Source organism: Coenobita brevimanus, chromosome 21 (genome assembly GCF_032717465.1).
Source record: "Coenobita brevimanus isolate Jiangsu-jjx chromosome 21, ASM3271746v2, whole genome shotgun sequence".
NCBI classification, from domain to species: Eukaryota; Metazoa; Arthropoda; class Malacostraca; order Decapoda; family Coenobitidae; genus Coenobita; species Coenobita brevimanus.
Window position 1 is genome coordinate 12,713,312 of NC_136974.1, and position 20,344 is coordinate 12,733,655.

The window sequence follows — 20,344 nt, forward strand, 5'->3', positions numbered from 1 at the left end:
TTCTGTACTGAATTTCATATCTCAGTAATCATGTATCGTTGTCTGTTGTCTCACTGGCTGTAGTAAAGTAATATGGCATCGACATGAATTAATTATAAGAGATCAACATCATCATCATCCGGATCTCCTTTCCCACCTTATGGCAGGGTGAGGAGTAACAATGTCCAGACAGCACAGATTTGACCAATCCAATGGGCCATGCTTCCATTTGCTCATTATTCAAGCCCCCGGAATCCTGCTCTATCTGATATACCAAAAACATTCACCACGTTCTGTAGCCCCACAAAGCGTATCCGATAAACCCATTACGGACGCTGTCACGTTAAAAAAGGGTGCCAAATCCCTGATCATGCGCTTCCCCTTAAAACATTCATCCAGCCAGCTCGATCTCCTGTCAGCCCCCTAGCCTCACCTACTTCCAAACCTCTCTTCTTCACACACTCATCCACCATATCCCTCCATCTTCTCCGTGGCCTACCTCGTCTCCTCCCTCCTTCAAATTCGCTCAGATATACCCTTGTCACCACTCTGCTGTTATCCAATCTCTCCACGTGACCATACCATCTCAGTACACTTTCTTCGATTCTGGTGTCCACCGACTTCCTCACTCCACATCTTTCACGAATCGCATTATTTCGTATCCTATCCACTCTCTGTATTCCACACACATTCCTTAGCAGTCCCATCTCCACTGCTCTCGCTCATGACTTTTCATTTTCATGTCACACCATAGTCTAATATCCATATGTTAAAGTTGGCACTAACACTCCTTCATGTAAGCCTCGTGTAGATGCAACACTCAAGCCTTTGTTTCTTATCAAGGCCTTCATTACAGCAGCTACTTTCCTTCCTTGTGTCATTCTACTTTCCACTTGTATGGCACATTTTCCGCTCTTTTCTGTCACTGTACCCAAGTATTTAAACTCTCCCACCAATTCTAGTCTCTCTCCATTCACTTTTATATAGCACTGTGAGTCACCTTCTCTCTCAGTAACCAGCACTTTACTCTTTTCTACATTTACTGTCAGGGCACGACGCTCACAGACATCAGCAGAACGATGCACTAGTCTACCAAGTTCTTGTCTGGTATTTGTTAGTACTGCATCATATGCGTAAAACAAATTTGAGATATTCCATCCATCACCGTTCGTTACCAACTCCATCCCCCTCTCCATTACTCGTGTATTTTCTTCTCTCATCACGTCATCCATATACTGTACAGTATATATATTGAACAACCATTGGAACATTACACAACCTTGTCGCACGCTCACACTGATCGTGAACCATTCACTTTGATACCCATTAACTCTTACACATGCTTCACTACCATCATAAAAACTCTTGACGGCACCTAGCAGCGTACCATCTACACCGTGCATGTGCAAAACCTTCCACAGTCCTTCTCTGTCTACTTTGTTGTATGCTTTTTCAAGATCCACGAATACCATAAACACCATATAGTCCTTGTCACAAGCCTTCTCCACTATGTCTCATTGCAAATATTTGATCCACACATCCTCTGCCACTCCTAAAGTCACCCTGTTCATCACTCACTAGGACTTCTGATATCTCTCATACTTTCTATAATTCTTCCATATACCTTCCCTACCACACTCAGTAAACTTGCCACCATAATTCTTGCACTCACTTCGCTCACCTTTATTTTTGTACAGGGGTACAACCACAGCCTTTTTCCATTGTGCTGCACAGTTTCACTCATCCATGCCTTCCTACGGATCTCCAACAAGCACTTTATTCCGATCTCTCCACTACACTTAATCATCTCTGCATGCACCTGATCAGCTGCTGCTGCTTTCCCATTTTTCAGCCGCTTCACAGCGCTCTTCACCTGTGCGAGTGTCACGTTTCCTGGCATGCATTTCTTCTCTGCAAACCCCCAGAACAAATCATGTTTACAGTGGCTTTGCTCTCTCTGTTCCCATTCATCAAGCTTTCAAAATATTCATTCCATCTGGTCCTTACTTCATCCCCATGGGTTAATAATCTACCACCTACATCCTTCACATCTTCACATTTCTTTCCACTTTCACTTCTACATTTCTGCACCTCTTTCCAGAATAAACCTAGATCATCAGTAACCTCCTTCTTTTTCCTCTTCACTCTTTACGTGCTTCTTGTTCTCAATATATCCAGATCTTATTTCAAATAAACCCCTGTCCTGTAACCACTCTAGCCACTTCTTCCTCTTTTCCTCCGCTGCTCTCTTAACCTCTTCATCCCACCATGTCGCACCTTTCTTCTTAGTTGTTACTCTTGCCACACCACACACTAAGGAATCCCTATATGCATTTCACAGGCTGTCCAGATCCATTTCATTCCAATTGACAGATTCTAACTCCTCCTATACTTTGGTCCTGTATTCATTTGCCATTCTTTGATCCTCAGCTTCTCAACTTTTAGTCTTTCTACCTGATTGCACCTCTCTCTCGTGGTCCACCTCACTCCTCTCAGCTTGATCTTGCATATCACAATCATACGAACTGACAGACCTCCACATTGTCTTCTCACGGCCCACATATCAGCAACCATTCCCAGCATCGACCTCTCTACGAGCACGTAATCAATCAGGCTCCTTTCAACACGATCCCTGTTCCGTCTGTACCATGTATAGGCCTATTTATGTACAGTCATCAACATAAATTCGCTGCGAGTCTGCTGGTGTGATGTGAGTCCTTTTGTCTGGCAACAGTGTAAGGGTACTAGTTGCCACATAGACTTTTATACACTTTAAAGACGTGTTTTTAAGAAGTGGTACTAGAGACTTCCAAGAATACAATTCTGTATACTGTATTTGAATAGTATAACATAGTGCAAGAGTTGACAAAAAAAGGTCATGGAACGCCTTATGAGTGTAATACTCTGGTATTCTTCATTATAACCGTTTAAACTCCCTTCCCCTCTCTCCTTACTCCTACCGATGTTCCCCCCATCCCTCCCTATCTTTCCTACCCCCCACTCACGTTCATGCCTCTCCACTTTCTCCTCTCCCCACCCTCTTTACCTTCATTCATGTATCCACGCCCTAACCCGACTGGTGTATCGCAATTCTTTCTTGATTGTTTACTTAAACCCAACCTGTCCTGTTCTCAGTTGCTCGCAGTACTTAATAAAACTTACTATAGCCAAGGCTAATTATCAATATTCCTTCCACTTCGAGTGCCATTCTCACCCTCTGTCTCCTTCCCACTCCTTTTAATCCAGTTGTCATTCATCTCTCCAACCACCAACAGCCGCAAGATACAGAAACGTTTGAGGTCTCGTTTTTTTTTTTTTTTTTTTTTTTTGCCAAGAAGGAACCAAAGGCCGCGAGCCCGTAATTATTGTTCCTTCCAAGAGAAAAACAAAATACAAGAGAGAGCCAAATTCAAGATCCGATCATTTCGAGATGTCTGGACACACTGCGTTTGAAAGGCTGGAGATCATAGGAAGCAGGAAACACAGACAGAGGGAGACAGTTCCAGAGTTGACCTGTTTCATAAATGAAGGACTGGGAGTAACAGTTAACTCTTGCATTAGAGAGTTGGACAGAAAAGGGATGAGAGTTTGCTGCTAGACGGGTGCTACACGCCCGTTGTAGAGGTGGAGGAATGCATGCAAACAGTTCAGAGGAACAGTGACCATTGAAGTAGCGAAAGAAAAGAGATAAAGATGCAACTGATGAGACAGAGGTTGAAGGGAGCCAGTAAGAGGAGGAGAAATACTGAGACGAAAAGCCTTTTACTCCACCCTATTGAGAAGATCTGTATGTGGAGAGCATCCCCACACATGAAAGTTGTACTCCACACAGGGGCAGATAAAACCCCTGTATAGAGTCAATAATTGTGCAGGGATAAAGAAGGAATCGAGTCGGCTTAGCACATCTAATCTCTTGGAAGCAGATATTACAAGAGATGTAATATAATCTTTCCAAGATAAATCCCGAGTAAATGAAACCCCAAGCATGTTCAAGGATGATACAGGATTAAGCTGAATATTATTAAACATTAGTGGGTATACCTGTGGAAGATATTGTCAGGTTAATAGGTGTAAAAACTGAGTCTTAGGTGCATTAAAAACAACCAGATTATTTTTACCCAAGTCAGAGATACGAGCCAAGTCAGACATTAGGTGTGCCATAGCCTCATCCCTTGTTTGTTGAAGTAACTGCTGAGATGGACGTTGCGGGAACTGAATGGAAAGATGACAGGTGGAGTCATCAGCATATGAGTTGATAGGGTTAGATGTACAGCTTAGAAGGTCATTGATAAATAAAAGGAAGAAAGTTGGTGATAGGACAGAGCCCTGAGGGACACCACTGTTGATAGATCTAGAAGAACGATGGCCGTCTACAGCAGCGGCTATAGAACGACCAGAAAAGAAGCTAGAGATGAAGGCACAGATAGGATACAAACCATAAGAGGGCAGTTTGGAAATTAAAGATTTATGCCAGACTCGGTCGAAAACTTTTGAGATGTCAAGTGCAATGGCAAAGCTTTCGCCAAAGTCCCGAAAGGAGGATGACCAGGGGTCAGAAAAGTAGGTGAGAAGATCGCCAGTGGAGTGTCCCTGACGGAACCCATACTGGCAATCAGAAAGAAGGTTGTGATAGGAAAGTTGCTTAAAATTTTCATAATAAGAATTGATTCGAGAACTTTAGAGATACAGGATGTTAAAGCAATTGGAGGATAGTTAGAGGGTTGGGAATGGTCACCCTTCTTTGGGACTGGCTGTATGAGAGCAAACTTCCAGCAAGAAGGAAAGGTACAAGTTGATACACAAAGGCGAAAGAGTTAGCCTAGGCAGGGTGTAAGCACAGAAGCACGGTTCTTGAGAACAACAGGAGGGACCCCATCAGGCCCATATGCCGTATTAGTATTGAGGCCTGTGATGGCAGAAAATACATCAGCTGACGAAATTTTAATGTCAGCCATGAGCAATTCAGAGGGGGGAAATGATGGAGGAACAGCACCGGAATCGTCTAAGGTGGAATTGGAGAAGAAAGTCTGATCAAAGAGATCTGCTTTATCAGTTGAAGAAATAGCTACAGAGCCATCAGAGTAGAAAAGAGGAGGGAAGGATGATGGGGCACAGTTGTCAGAAATGTTTTTGGCAAGGTGCCAGAAGGAGTGGGAAGAATTCGAGTTGGAGAGTTGAGAGCATTTAGTACGGATGAAATTATTTTCAGCGGAGCGAAGAACAGACTTGGCACGATTCCTGGCACGAACGTATAAACAATGTGATTCAGGGGTGGGTTGGCTCTGGTACCTTTTGTAGTCCCTCTCCTTGTTGCGGACAGCATTAGAACAAGCGTGATTAAACCAAGGCTTTCTTGCATTAGTCAAAGGATATGAGAATTGAGAAAGAAATTTATGCTTCCATGCTTGAGAGAATAACCTCCGTAATGCGCTAGGCACACTCAGATGGCTCCTGGCCATGGAAGCATTAATCATTCCAGGGAAAATCAAAGAAGCACTACCCGAGGGTCTCCAAGTCCGCAGCTCCAAAGTGCCACAGACAACGTTTTTTGAGGGTCCACAGGCCGTACGGGAGCGATAGGACAGGTTAAGGTGATAAGGTTGTGATCGGAGGAGCCCAACGGAGAGAAAGGATTAACAGTGTAAGCAGAAGGATTGGTTGTAAGGAAGAGGTCAAGTATGTTGGAGCTCTCTCCAAGGCTGTCAGGGATACGGGTAAGGTGCTGTACAAGCTGCTCTAGGTCATTAAGGATAGAGAAGGTGTAGGTTTGTTCACCAGGTGGATCAGTGAAAGGAGAGGAGAGCTAAAGGTGGTGGTGAACATTGAAATCTCCTAGAATGGAGATTTCAGAGAAAGGAGAAAAGGATAGAATGTGTTCCATCGTAGAAGTAAGATAGTCAAAGAATTTTTGATGGTATCAGTGATGTATTCCTTACTTTTTTTTTTTTTTTTTTTTTTTGATGAGTGAGCCTGGCAGTCGGTGGCTATTATTTCAGTAGGCGTAATTAAACAAACATTTGTGCCCATTCCTCATATTTCTCGCCCTCTCTCTTCCCCAGGGAAATGTTCCCATTCCCCTCATACTGTTCACTGAATCATGAAGCAGTATCAGAACCACAGTGTTTTGAATTGCTGCGTCATGTCTGGAGTAGAGTAGGAGAAAAACGCCGTGGCATGGCAAGAAGCTCACAAATGTAGAGGAACAAAAGGATCACAGGAATAGACAAAAAAAAAAAAAAAAAAAAAGTGCGGTTAATTACGTAGGTTAGCGCGGTAAATTAAAATTAATAAGGTAGGCAGGGTAAGGAGAGAGGGGAGTGGAAAGAAAGGAGAGCAGAGGGGGATGATGTGGAGAGAGGTAGGTTGGGGAGGGTCATCGGGAGGGGTACGGGGGAGAGAGCGGAACTTTCATCATTCCACAACATTCTTCAATCGTCTTTTGCACATTTTTTTTTTATATAATTAGATATAAAGAATATTGCATTCTGGGCGATTTAAAGTACCAATTCTTACAAACACGTTTTTCATGCATATAAAAGCCCCTGTGGCAACTAGTTCCCATACACTGTTGCCAGACAAAACAACCACATCACACGAGCAGGCTTGCAACGAATATGTGCTGACGACTGTACATCTTTGTGTATGAAATACGAGTTACAAATGTATAACCGCCTTTCCTGACACTATATTCTTCAGTCGCATCCCATTATCATTTTCTCCTGCACCTCCATTACAACCCATTATATTATCCTCAGGACCAGTGCCTAGTCTTCCATTCACATCGCCCATTATGGTCACTTTATATATCTCCTGGGCATTTCGCTCACTGCTTCATCCAGCACATCCCAAAACCAGTCTTTCTTTCTTTCACTCCCGTCCTCACACGGTGCATACGCTACAATCACCGCCATTTTCACCTCCTCAGACTTGAACTTGACATGCATACTCCTCAAGCTGACATACTTGTAATCTCTCATTCCACTCTGCCACACCTCATTCATGAACAACTTTAACATACGGACTATGATGTGGCATGAAAATGAAAAGTCAAGAGTGACAGATTGGAGATGGGACAGCTGAGGAATGTATGTAGAGTACAGAGGGTGGATAGGTTACGAAATAATGTGATTCGTGAAAGATGTGGAGTGAGGAAGTCTGTGGACACCAGAATCGAAGAGAGTGTACTGAGATGGTATTTGGTATGGTCATGTGGAGAAAATGGATACCAACAGAGTGGTGAAAAAGGCATATCTGAGTGAATTTGAAGAAGGGAGGAGGCGAGTTAGGCCAAAGAGAAAGTGGAATGATACGGTGGATGAGTGTGTGAGGAAGAGAGGTTTGAATGTCGGCGAAACTAATGGACTGACAAGAGATCGAGCTGGCCGGATGAATATTGTGAGAAGCACATGATCAGGGATTTGGCACCCCTTTTTAATGTGACAGCGTCAGTATTGACTATATCGGATACGTTTATGTGAAGCTACAGAACTTCTGGCATATCAGAGCCACGATTCCGGGAGCTTGACTGGTGAGTGAATGGAAGCATGGCTCATTGGACTGGGCAAATTTGGGCTGTCTGGACGTTGCTACACCTCACCCTGCCCTAGGGTGGGAAAAGGAGGTCCGGATTATATATATATATATATATATATATATATATATATATATATATATATATATATATACACACACACACTGGTATATCAAGAATGATATGATTAATGGCTGTTGAGTAGACAATGTCAATTTACAATCTTCTCCTAGAATGCCACCCACAATAATCGTTGTTACATTCTGGTCCCCAACTGTACTGTTGGCTGAAATGGAACACTGAAGAAACAAACTTTGGTTAACAATACAACCGGCCCGAGAGTCGAACTCGGGTACGGTACATCTAGCTGCAGTCTGGGCGTGCAAGCTCATATCCCACCGGGTTCACCCTCGGCCGTACATACAGTATTTTGTCGAAACAAGTACTCTGGGTTGTGTTGCCATCTGGCGAGCCGTTATGCTGTCTGCTCAGCGGGGCTAAGGTTGTTGGCACTTTAGTCACAATTTTCTCTTTTTTTTCATATCCTGATGTTATTGTTCAGCTTACGATACACTTCATAGCCAGGGGGATCTCTTAACCCTCCGTACACTAGGTAAAAAAACGTAACTCGGAACTCCATGTGGGGTCTTGAAAGACCCCAACTTGGATTTCTGCCATTTGCATAAAGTTGCAAATGTTAAATTTTTGTACAATGTTGCCCAGGACCCGGCACGTGTAGCCAGTCCACCATGTGTACCATTAGTGTTTTATTTATTCTTTGCGCACGCGTGCGTGCGTGCGTGCGTGTGTGTGTGTGTGTGTGTGTGTGTGTGTGTGTGTGTGTGTGTGTGTGTGTGTGTGTGTGTGTGTGTGTGTTTTATTGAAAGTAAAATTTTTAAGATTTTCTTCAAAAGTTTTGAAAGTTTGCACATGTAATGAATAATGTGTCATATCTTTTTAGGTTACATCATTCTTGTTCATTCAGTATGCTCTAAATATAATGAAATAAATGTAATATCAGTTAAAATACCATAGAAAAAAACACAATACAGTATCATGAAAATAAAATGACGCGAAAAATTTGGTTGAATCTATGTTCAGAATATGAACAAGATTGACATTTATATTCAGAAAACTCCTGCATGATTTACAAATCCAGTAAACGTAAACATAAACAAGACTGACTTATTTATAATCAGAGAACCCTTAATGATTTTAACGTCAGCTATATCACTGCCGGTGTCATTATCAGCACCAGAATGGGAGGAACTTTTACGATTCTCCCCCGCTGACTGTAGACAATCTCAACATTCAGGAACATGGCCAATGATATCTAGATTCAGAAAAAAAATAATAAGTTTCACGGAATGCTGGGTGGGGTACCAGACGATTCCCCATGAAGTTTGTGCCCTCCTACCTCCTGAACTCTTTCCACTCAAGTGTTGTGTGCTTATACACCGGCGAAAGACAGTCATGGTTCGCCAGATCCTTATGACAGTAAATGGTTGAATGGCATCATTTAAAAAATGTGTTGGAGTCAATCTGATCTCATATGGCGTACGAAAGGTTAAACTGAGTATGGTCTTCAGGCAGCAGGACGACAATTTACTGGAACAAAAAGACTTCATCATAGTGAACGGGTTTACGGGGAAACAGAGCTAACCGGTCTGGGTCATCACACTCGGAATTAAGTCATATTTTCTGTAAATCAAATAATGTATTTCTTTTATTTAAACAATGTAAACTGGCAGAAACAGCTCATCAGCTCATATGATTTATTACTGTTACACAGTGAGAAATATATTTTTCCACAGTCGACGAAACTTGCATGGTGATTATAGTAATAAGTAATATGCAGGGAAACGGCCTGGCAAATGTTATATTGATATTGCGTCATATTTGAACGAGCCACGCAGCCACCGTGAATTATTACGGTAAGAACTTAATTTTAAAGAGATTTCAGATCCGTTGGACCTCCTGATTTAGTATGCAAAGCTCATTATACACTGCGTATGATCATAAATTTTTATTATCAATTGCATTTTTAGGTGGTCTGAATTGAAATCGTGTCATAAATATGTTCATGGTAAAAAATTATCCTGTACATAAACCCGATCTAGTTCCCAAGGGGTTCGGTGCAACACGGTGGAATACCACTTCACAAGAGCGCCTCACTAGACATCCACCCCCCTCCCCGTCCACCCACGGTCTCAGCCGTGGCGACCTCTCACTCCTCTCCTTGTCATTGCGCCCGTCCGTGTCATGGAGTGTTGACACGTATCGGCCAAAATGAACGAACGCAACGTGGCTTTGGTGTGGTAATTTGTAGCGTTGCTGTTAGATAAGTTAATGCTTGTGGGATTATGTTGCATAGCCTCTGTTGTAAGGGGAATTGTAGGGTTTACTGTGACGTTGCATCTCTCTCCCTCTACTACCGCTATTTCAGCGACTGTTGCACTTCTGAAGTGCCTGCTTCCATCCCTTCCCCAGTATGGCGAACGTAGGCACAACCCCTCTAGCGACGCAGTCATATCCCTTGTCATTCTCTAGTGCAGGAATTTACCGGGACTCTCAGTCCTTCACGCATGCAAATGGGTAACTCAGGAAATGTTTTCCTCAGAAAGTATTTCCTTCTCCCTATTACCTCTAGTCTCATCAAAAGAATGTGTCCAGGTATCTCGAGATGAGCTGATCTTGATTTTTGGCTCACTTTTAGCCAATTTTCTTTGGAAATGACAATCTTTTGCCAGATCAGCCTTGGTTCTTTCTTTTTCCGTTAAAAAAAAAGCAGGTGAAATGGCAGCATTCCATTACTAGCTCACATATGACATCGGTTTAGAAAGATGGCCATTGTAGTAACTTACTATACCGTACCAGCGTATGCAGGGTAAGTGTATTTTTGTCGATTTCGTTGGGTACCTTGATTATTGTCTCCTCTGCAGTTAAGATTTCTGGCAAAACATGATGATTATAATCAATGTTGATGAGGAGGACGATGATGAGCATGGTGATGATGATGATGATGATGATGATGATGATGAGGAGGAGGAGGAGGAGGAGGAGGAGGAGAAGGAGGACAAGGAAGAGGGAGATAACAATAACGAAATTAGGATGGTGGATACATTGTGATTATAATGGATGCCTTATAGGTTTTCAATCTGTGGTGAGATTCATGCATACGGTATATCAAGGTGAAATAGTGACCATAGCTGTGTGTGTGTGTGTGTATGTGTGTGTGTGTGTGTGTGTGTGTGTGTGTGTGTGTGTGTGTGTGTGTGTGTGTTGGTTAGGAGCATTAAATTCGCATTTCTTGAACATTAACCTAGAGGCGGCAGATACCTGTCAAGACTTATGTGGAAACTTTCATATACGAGAGAGAGAGAGAGAGAGAGAGAGAGAGAGAGAGAGAGAGAGAGAGAGAGAGAGAGAGAGCATGACTCGCTGTGAATATCAAAAGTAAAAATCAGTACAAAACAATAAGCAGGAAAATATGTGTCGCACGAAAATTTATTCTATCTGTATATCACAACTTATGAAGGTTGGCATCCATATAAATATAAGGATCTCAGCAGTTTCAGTCCATACTCGGGAATTGCCTCATCCACAGTAACCCTTCATCCTCCCCCATACACTCTCCTACCTTATCGTTGCACTGTGCTATTGTTTTTTCTCTCTTCTTTCCATTCACCACACAGACTTAGTCTCTCACTCCCCGTAGTGTGCTTAGATATTGCACACACACACACACACACACACACACACACACACACACACACACACACACACACACACACACACACACACACACACACACACACACACACACACACACTGTACCTTTCTCTATGTGCCATGCTTATTTGCTGTGATGTTTTAATCGGTACCTTTAATTCACAGCACCTCATGAGTGCTTTGAATTAAAGAATCATATGAAGCTGGTTCCTTAGCAATAACAAGAGCGTAATAAAACCAGACGAAATAGCACAGGAGTGGTTGATACAGACTGTTGCTAATAGCTTCAGTACAGGGTTCTTCAAACAATCATTCGCATTGGGAACATTAAAGGATTGCAAAAATGAAAATATAACAGCTTCAAATTTTATTCATGAGATGATACATAATTGAGAAACTTGTATCCTCAAAACACACACATTTACACTGAAATTTATTATTGTCGTCATAACAACACTGTGCTAAAATTAACACGATTTTGCGACATTTTAATACTTACTTGATAAGTTCCCATTTCAATAGTTGTACAATAGCCAGTGAAGGTCCATGTATATTGAATCAGTCAGGTGAGTACATTTAGGTGCATTTTAACTAAAATTTAAACGATTTTACATTATCCCATGTATTACCATACTCTAGTGAATTGTTGCAGGACCTTCCCAGGGACCGGCCTCATGTCGGTTTGTCTCTAGTTCACACAAACAAACCGGGAAATTGTCATTGGTTTTAGCTTACGACCGCCAACCTTGTGCCGCACAACCAACGCGTTCAACAGTGCCGTACTGTAATAATAGATCCGTCATGTGAACATCATGTTTAGCGAACTCCTGATATATAAAATATGCAAAAATATATTGTATACATGTCACAAGCAATGCGGCTTAAAAACAAGTAAATGAACACAAACAAATGGGAATAATTTTTCAGCTTGTAGACCTCTGGCAACCTACAGCAGTCTCTCTCTCTCTCTCTCTCTCTCTCTCTCTCTCTCTCTCTCTCTCTCGGTGCGGTCTTCGAAGTGAGTGGGAATACTTTAACCACTCCGCGCCCTCCCTCTTTTCTTCCTCTAATCCTACTTAATTAGTGACGTACAACGCTGTAAAATTAATATTTATATGTAGTTTTGTGGTGGCTTTTGGAGGGTCAGGGAATTAGAGTGAACACTATTCTAGTTGTTAATATAGTACTATAATTTGTATCTCAATAATGGAGGTACAGACCGATAATCTGATAACTCACAGGGTACCTGGTGAAAAAAAATGTTTAAGAATCCTTACTTTGGTATAATGGTTCTTGCAATACCTGGTGAAGATAGTCTGCAGTAAAGAGAACAAAACAAGATGTATTTGTTTTGGATAACCTCCACACCCCACACTTGGTCATATGACCGAAGCTTTAATCTTGTCATGCTAACTTGACCTTTGACCGATTCATCACAAATTATAATTATTTCATCTTTGATTGTTCCCCAACCACTCTACTACTCGTATGTTTGGTCTAAAGCCTATTCCGGTCCCTTAAACTGCTACCATTTCTAAAAGTTTACCAATACTGTATAGGTAAATTAATGTTTTAATTTATGAAAAAAAAAAAAGTGCCGGTAGAATTTTGTGATAGTTCATTGTAGGTGAAGAAGTCCATTCTTATCCCACCAGACAGAGGTCACCTACTTGTTGCAATGGCTAGAACAACTTTAGTCCACTGGACTTTTAACTATGGAGGTAAACAATTATGGAATGAAATGTTCCCAAAATTGTCCAACAATGGTCATATTCTCACAAAAGACTATCTTCTTGACCACTGAGTATTTAGTATTCTTATAGAATATATATGACTGATAATTAATACTGAAAACAGTTCGTACTACTAACATTTTTCCTGTTGCTAAATACCTGTAATGTACTGTAAACAAAAACAAAAAATCATAACATATACCAAAAGGTGTCAAGTCCTCATTGTAATGAATAATTTATTTAAGAAAAAATATGGAAAAAAATATAATACGTATATGCTTATCCATGACAATAAATATTTGAACTGAACTGAACTGAAAATGTGTCACAAGTGGTCGATATGTACTTGCTCTGTAACCTTGATCTTTGACCTATTGTTCTCAAAACCGAATCGCTGCCCCTGCCTGAGTATCGATCCAGCCACCAAGATTGATTTATCATATCGGGACTGTTTAGTATGCTGTTCACACACACACACACACACACACACACACACACACACACACACACACACACACACACACACACACACACACACACACACACACACACACACACACACACAGTGACGGGCACGGGTTGGACTGAGCTCCGCTCTGGGGATACCTAAATTGTATCTGCTTATGGGTCAAGCTCGTATCTGGCTAATTTAGGTGATGATTCAACATAGTAAAACAATAAATAACAAAGAAGTGTAAAGTAAGTGTATCAGCGTTAAGGAATGTGATGAATTTCCTTACGTCAGCTGGACGACATCAAGGTTAGCAGACGAGAGAGTGATGCAAAAACTAAAACTAGAGATCTTTTCTTTAAGATGGCTGATTTTGGAAAGATGCCTCTACATGGTGTTAAGAAAAGAGACAAAGGTAAAGAACAGGATGATGACTTCTACCCAGACCTGGTTGAAAAGGAAACTTACGACAAATTAGTTGAAAGAGTAAGTAGGGTAGAAAGATCTTCTCAAATGGAAATTGAAGAAATCAAGAATGAGCTACGCAGACAGAAGGAAAAAAAATAAGGAATTAATTAAGGAAATAAACAGGAAGGCCACGACAATAGATGAAGTATCAGCTGAGATAGATTCACTGAAAACAAGGGCTAGTGAAATGGGATATACGGTTGTTAACCATGAGAGAAATATGGATGATTTCAGAAATGATACGGAGAAAATCAGGCATGCAAGCAGTCTGATAGACCAAAGTAGTTGCACTGAAGAGAAAATAACACAGGTAAATGAAATGGTGAGAAATTACCAAGAGGAGGTACAAACTACGTATGCTGAAATGGTGAAAGTAAAGAATGATTTAGATGCAAGGGTAGAAGAAAAAAGCGTAAGAAAGGAGGTGAAACAAATTATAAAGAATAACTCAAAACTAGTCAGGGAAGGTGTAGAGATTAACAGATCCATAGTAATCAGTGGCATAGGTGAAGAAGAAATAAAAAACAGAATCTCAAGGGACAGAAAGGAGATGGAAAATATAATGAACATACTACAGCAAGTATCAGAGGATATCTGTGGGAAAGATATAGAACATAAAAGGCTAGGGAATTAGGAGAGAAGCAAGTCAAGGCCTCTGAAAGTGTCATTCCAGAGTAGGAAATATTGCAAAATGCCAATATACTCATGGAAAAAGAAGAATTAAAAAAAGTATGGATAAAAAGACGCCTAACTCAAGAGGAAGTGGATACACTAAAGGAGAAGAGGAAAGAAGCAAAAACAAAAATTGAGGAAAGATCAGAGGAAGAGAAAAGTAAATATTTTTTAAAAGTAATTAGACTGCAGGTAAGAAAGTGGTACTTACCCAGAAGGGAATGAAATAAAGGAAGGTAATAGACTCAAGCTATGGCAAGTATGTAAACAAGATGATTAAGTTGATGTACTCATATGTAGATGGAATGGTATCTAAATTATTAGAGGTGAAAGATTATACCAAAGAAGAAGAACCACATATTATTTGCCTAACTGAAACAAAATTAATCCCAAGGATATCAAACGATACCCTAAACTTAGAGGAATACAATACTGTATATGGAGAAGAGATAGGAATATAAAATAAGGAGGAGGAATTATGATATTAACAAAGAAAAATCTACAAGTCAAAGAAATAGAACTAGATATACCCTCACAAGTAGAAATGATTGCAGTAGAGATTACTAAATCTGAAGGGAAATTAATTGTGGCAAGTTTATACATGCCACCCACGACAAACACTTGGGAAAGAGGCGTGTATGAAGACCTGACAGAGAGTACAATTCAAAGTTTAAGAGCATTACTACATACAGTAGAATGGAAGAGAAATCTGAATTACATTAACTGGAGGTTTCAGTACAAATATAAATTGGAATACTCTAGATGTAAGAAGCCATAAAAGCTGTTGGGACCAAAAGCTCCTCTTCCTTGTGCAGGAGTTTTTCCTAACACAGCACGTAAAGGAAAACACCAGAAAAAGAGGACTTGATGATCCATCAGCATTAGATCTTATATTTACTAGGCAAGAAATTTATATTGACAATATAATGTATCACCCTCCATTCGGCAGAAGTGACCATACAGTATTAAATTGCTATTTCAGGATTGCATACGACATAGTTAATAGTAATGAGAGTTACAAAAAGAACCTAAACTATAAAAAGGGAAACTACCATGACCGAAAGAAGTACTTCTTAGAAATAGATTGGGAAAAAGAGCTTAGAGGTCAAGACGTAAATGTTATACATAGAAAATCCTGCAACTTTATGAAATAAGAGGGGACGCCCGTTGCTTTAATACCTTTTATGGTATTAATCGAAAGTAATAGGAATATTATTCGACCTGGGACTCTGGCGGTTCGATTAATGGCTAATATAATGGTTGGTCATTTGTTGGTAACTCTTTTAGGGGGAACTGCTCCTTCATTAACTTCTTATTTTTTAATTCTTTTATTTGTTGCTCAAGTTTTACTTCTTCTACTTGAATTTGCTGTTGCAGTTATTCAATCTTATGTTTTTGCTGTTTTAAGGACTTTGTGTGCAAGGGAAATTAACTAATGGCATCATCACATGGACACCATGTTTATCATTTACATCTCACAGCACAAAGAAGCAGAAAAGAAAATAAAGAAATGGTTTAATACAGAATGTAAAAAAAAAGAAAAAAAAAAAGAAAAAGAAACGTTGTGGAAAAGATACAGAAGACACAACAATGAGAGGACATATTACAACTATAAACAGACAAGAAACGATTATACAACGACGAAAGAAGCCCAAAAATAATCTGAGAAAGACATCATAAATAAAAGTAGTAATCAACCGAAGCTATTTTACAGCTATATCCGAGGTAAAATCAAAGTTAAAGATAAAATACAGTCCATTACAGACGAAGGGATCATCTGTACACAAGAGGAAGATATTTGTGAAGTACTAAATAAGAATTTCCAATCAGTTTTTACAGAAGAAAATAATTTTGAGTGATGATGTGGAACAAGTATGCCCACACATATAACCAGATATACAGATATCAGAAAAAGAAATAAAGGATCAGTTAAGTACATTAGACAAAGGAAAAGCAAATGGTCCTGACGAAATCTCATGTTGGGTGCTATACATGAATATGCAAAAGAGGTAATTTTTTTTTTTTATGTGAGGAAATAACCAAAGGCTAGGAGCCCGCATAACAGTTCCTTCCAAGAAAAACAAAAACAAAATCAATATAAAAGAAAACCAAATTCAAGATCTGTTCTTTTCGAGATACCTGGACACCCTGCGTTTGAAAGACTGGAGGTCATTGGAAGTAGGAAATACAGACAGAGGGAGACAGTTCCAGAGTTGACCTATTGCATAAATGAAGGACTTGGAGTAATGGTTAACTCTTGCATTAGAAAGTTCGACAGAAAAGAGATGAGAGTAGGTTGCTAGATGGGTGCTACACACCCGTCGTAGAGGTGGAGGAATGCAAGCAGACAGTTCAGAGGAGCAGTGACCATGAAAGTAACGACAAAAAAGAAATAAAGATGCAACAGTGCGAGGAAGAGACAGAGATTGAAGGGAACCAGTAAGAGAAAAAGAGTTAATGAGACGAAAAGCCTTTGACTCCACCCTATTGAGAAGAGCTATATGTGGGGAGCCTCCCCACACGTGAGAATTGTACGCTACACAGGGGCGAATATAACTTGTGTATAAAGTCAACAACTGTGCAGGGGTAAAGAAGGTCAGGAGATGGCTTAGCACACCTAATCTCTTGGAAGCAGATTTTACAAGAGATGTAATAATATTATGATCTTTCCAAGGTAAATTCCGATTGAATGAAACCCAAAGCATGTTCAAGGATGATGCAGGATTGAGCATTAAAGGATACTCCTGTGGAAGATTTTGTGGGGCTGATAGGTGTAAGAACTGAGTCTTTGGTGCATTAAAAACAAGATTACTTTTACCCCAGTCAGAGATACGAGCCAAGTCAGACATTAGGTGTGCCATAACCTCATCCCTTGTTTGTTGAAGTAACTGCTGAGATGGATGTTGCGGGAACCGAATGGAAAGGTGGAGTGTGGAATCATCAGCTTATGAGTGGATAGGGTTAGAAGATCCAGCTTAGATCATTGATGAATAAAAGGAAGAGAGTTGGTGATAGGACAGAGCCCTGAGGAACACCACTGTTGATAGATCTAGGAGAAGAACGGTGGCCGCCTACAACGGTGGCTATAGAACGACCAGAAAGGAAGCTGTAGATGAAGGCACAGATAGAAGGATAGAAACTATAAGAGGGCCGTTTGGAAATTAAAGATTTATGCCAGACTCGATCGAAAGCCTTTGAGATGTCAAGTGCAATGGCAAAGCTTTTGCCCAAGTCCCGAAAGGAGGATGACCTGGAGTCTGAATGGTAGGTGAGAAGATCGCCAGTGGAGCGTCCCTGACAGAACCCATACTGACGATCAGAAAGAAGGTTGTGAGAGGAAAGATGCTTTAAAATTTTTCTGTTAAGAATAGACTCGATAACTTTTGAGACACAAAATGTTATAGCAACTGGACGATACTTAGAGCGTTGGGAATGGTCACCCTTCTTTGGGACTGGCTGTATGAGAGCAAACTTCCAGCAAGAAGGAAAGGTACAAGTTGAAAGACAAAGGTGAAAGAGTTTACCAAGGCAGGATGTATGCACAGAAGAACAGTTCTTGAGGACAACAGGAAGGACACCATCAGGTCCATATGCCTTGTTAGTACTGAGGCCTGTGATGGCAGAAAATACATCAGCTGAAGAAATTTTAATGTCAGCCATGAGGACGTCAGAGGGGGGAAGTGATGGAGAAACAGCACCGGAATCGTCTAAGGTGGGATTGGAGGAGAAAGTCTGAGCGAAGAGATCTGCTTTATCAGTAGAGGAAATAGCTACAGAGCCATCAGAGTAGAAAAGAGGAGGGAAGGACGATGAGGTAAAGTTGTTAGAAAGGTTTTTGGCAAGGTCCCAGAAGGAGTGGGAAGAATTCGAGTTGGAGAGTTGAGAGCATTTAGTATGGATGAAATTATTTTTGGCAGAGCGAAGAACAGACTTAGCATGATTCCGGGCAGAAACATAAAAAAGATATGATTCAGGGGTGGGTTGGCTCTGGTACACCCGGCAACAGTTCCGCCTGGGCCCTCCAGTAGCGAAATATAGTAGATGTGGCAGTAGTGTGTGTGTTTGTTCGTCTGTACATGCTCGAAAAATGTTCGGATCGTCAACTATCTCACTCCATTGTGAACGTGAATCGGCCTTTGTCAGCAGTTTTAATTAAAAGACAAATCCTCTTTAATCTGTGCTGATAATGCTATATACTGATTACTTAATGACCTGAGAGAGAGAGAGAGAGAGGGGGGGGGGAATAAGTTATGGAGGATATCCAATCATCGTGGAATATATTGTAAGGGGTAGCAATGCAACAATATTTCATTTTTTTTTTATTGTTGTTAGGAATACAAAGTGTCAGTAACCTGAAACGATCCTGTCCTATGACTCCGTACTGGAGTCATAGGACAGGTTAAAGTAATAAAGTTGTGATCATAGGAGCCTAACAGAGAGAAAAGATTAACAGTGTAAGTGGAAGGATTAGTTGTAAGGAAGAGGTCAAGTATGTTGGAGCTCTCTCCAAGGCTGTCAGGGATACAGGTAGGGTGCTGTACAAGATGCTCTAGGTCATTAAGGATAGAAAAGATGTAGGCTTGTTCACCAGGTGGATCAGTGAAAGGAGAGGAGAGCCAAAGGTGGTGGTGAACATTGATATCTCTTAGAATGGAGATTTCAGAGAAAGGAGAAATGGATAGAATGTGTTCCATCATAGAATTAAGATAGGGAGAGAATTTTTGATAGTAGTTATAGGGGATAAGTAAACAGCGCAGATATATTTAGTCAGAGAATGACAAGAAAGCCGAAGCCAGAGAATAGAGAATTCAGATGAATCAAGTTCAGGAACATGAAAGCAAGATAAATCGTTGCATACAGTACATATACACAACAGGCACCTCTGGCTTTGAAATGAGTATAGAGAAGGTAGGAGGATACAGAAAAGGGTTTGCTGTCAGTTGCCTCAGACAGCTGAGTCTCGGTTAAAAAGAGAAGGTGAGGTTTAGAGGAGGAGAGGTGGTGCTCAACAGAGAGAAAAGTTAGGGGAATGGCTGTGAATGTTGCAGAAATGAAGAAGAAATGAGTCATACAGTGGTTCCAGGCAAGTTGAGGAGTCGTCACAGGGAGAGGGGCGGATGGTGGGGGCATTTTTGGTCGCCCCCCCTGGGGACTCCGAGGCATAGATTATGTTCGCCATTTTCCTTTTTTAATTTTGAAAAGTAAGTGTAGTGTGTACTGTGCATGTAGATTGGTGTTGACAGTTAGAGAAACTTGTATTGGAGAGCGTGCTGGCCTACTCTCTGTGTTACTGAGACACTGAAAAAGTTCAGCAGAGGGGGATGGTCAGGAACTAGTCCCGAGGGCTGATGAAAGGGGAGCTCCAGCACTCCCTGTCATCAGCTTTCCATCCACCTTGGGAGTACTACCCTGCTCGACTGGTGCTACAGTCTACTCCTCATTAGACCAATATATTTAATAGTCAAGAAATTCTTGGGTCAAGGTAAACTACGTGATATTTGCAAGAAAACAAACATTGTTCCCCTATTCAAGAAAGGTAACAGACAAAATCCACTCAACTACCGACCATTGTCACTAACCACTGTTGTAAGATATTAGAAAAGCTGATAAGAAAAGTTTGGGTAAACCATTTAGAAGAACACAATATGATAACAGAAAGGCAGTTAGATTTTAGAAAGGGAAAATCACGTTACTAACCAATTAAGTTAGTATGACAGAGTTGCAGAAACATTAAAGAAAAGAGAAGGATGGTTGAACAGTATCTATCTAGATTTCAGG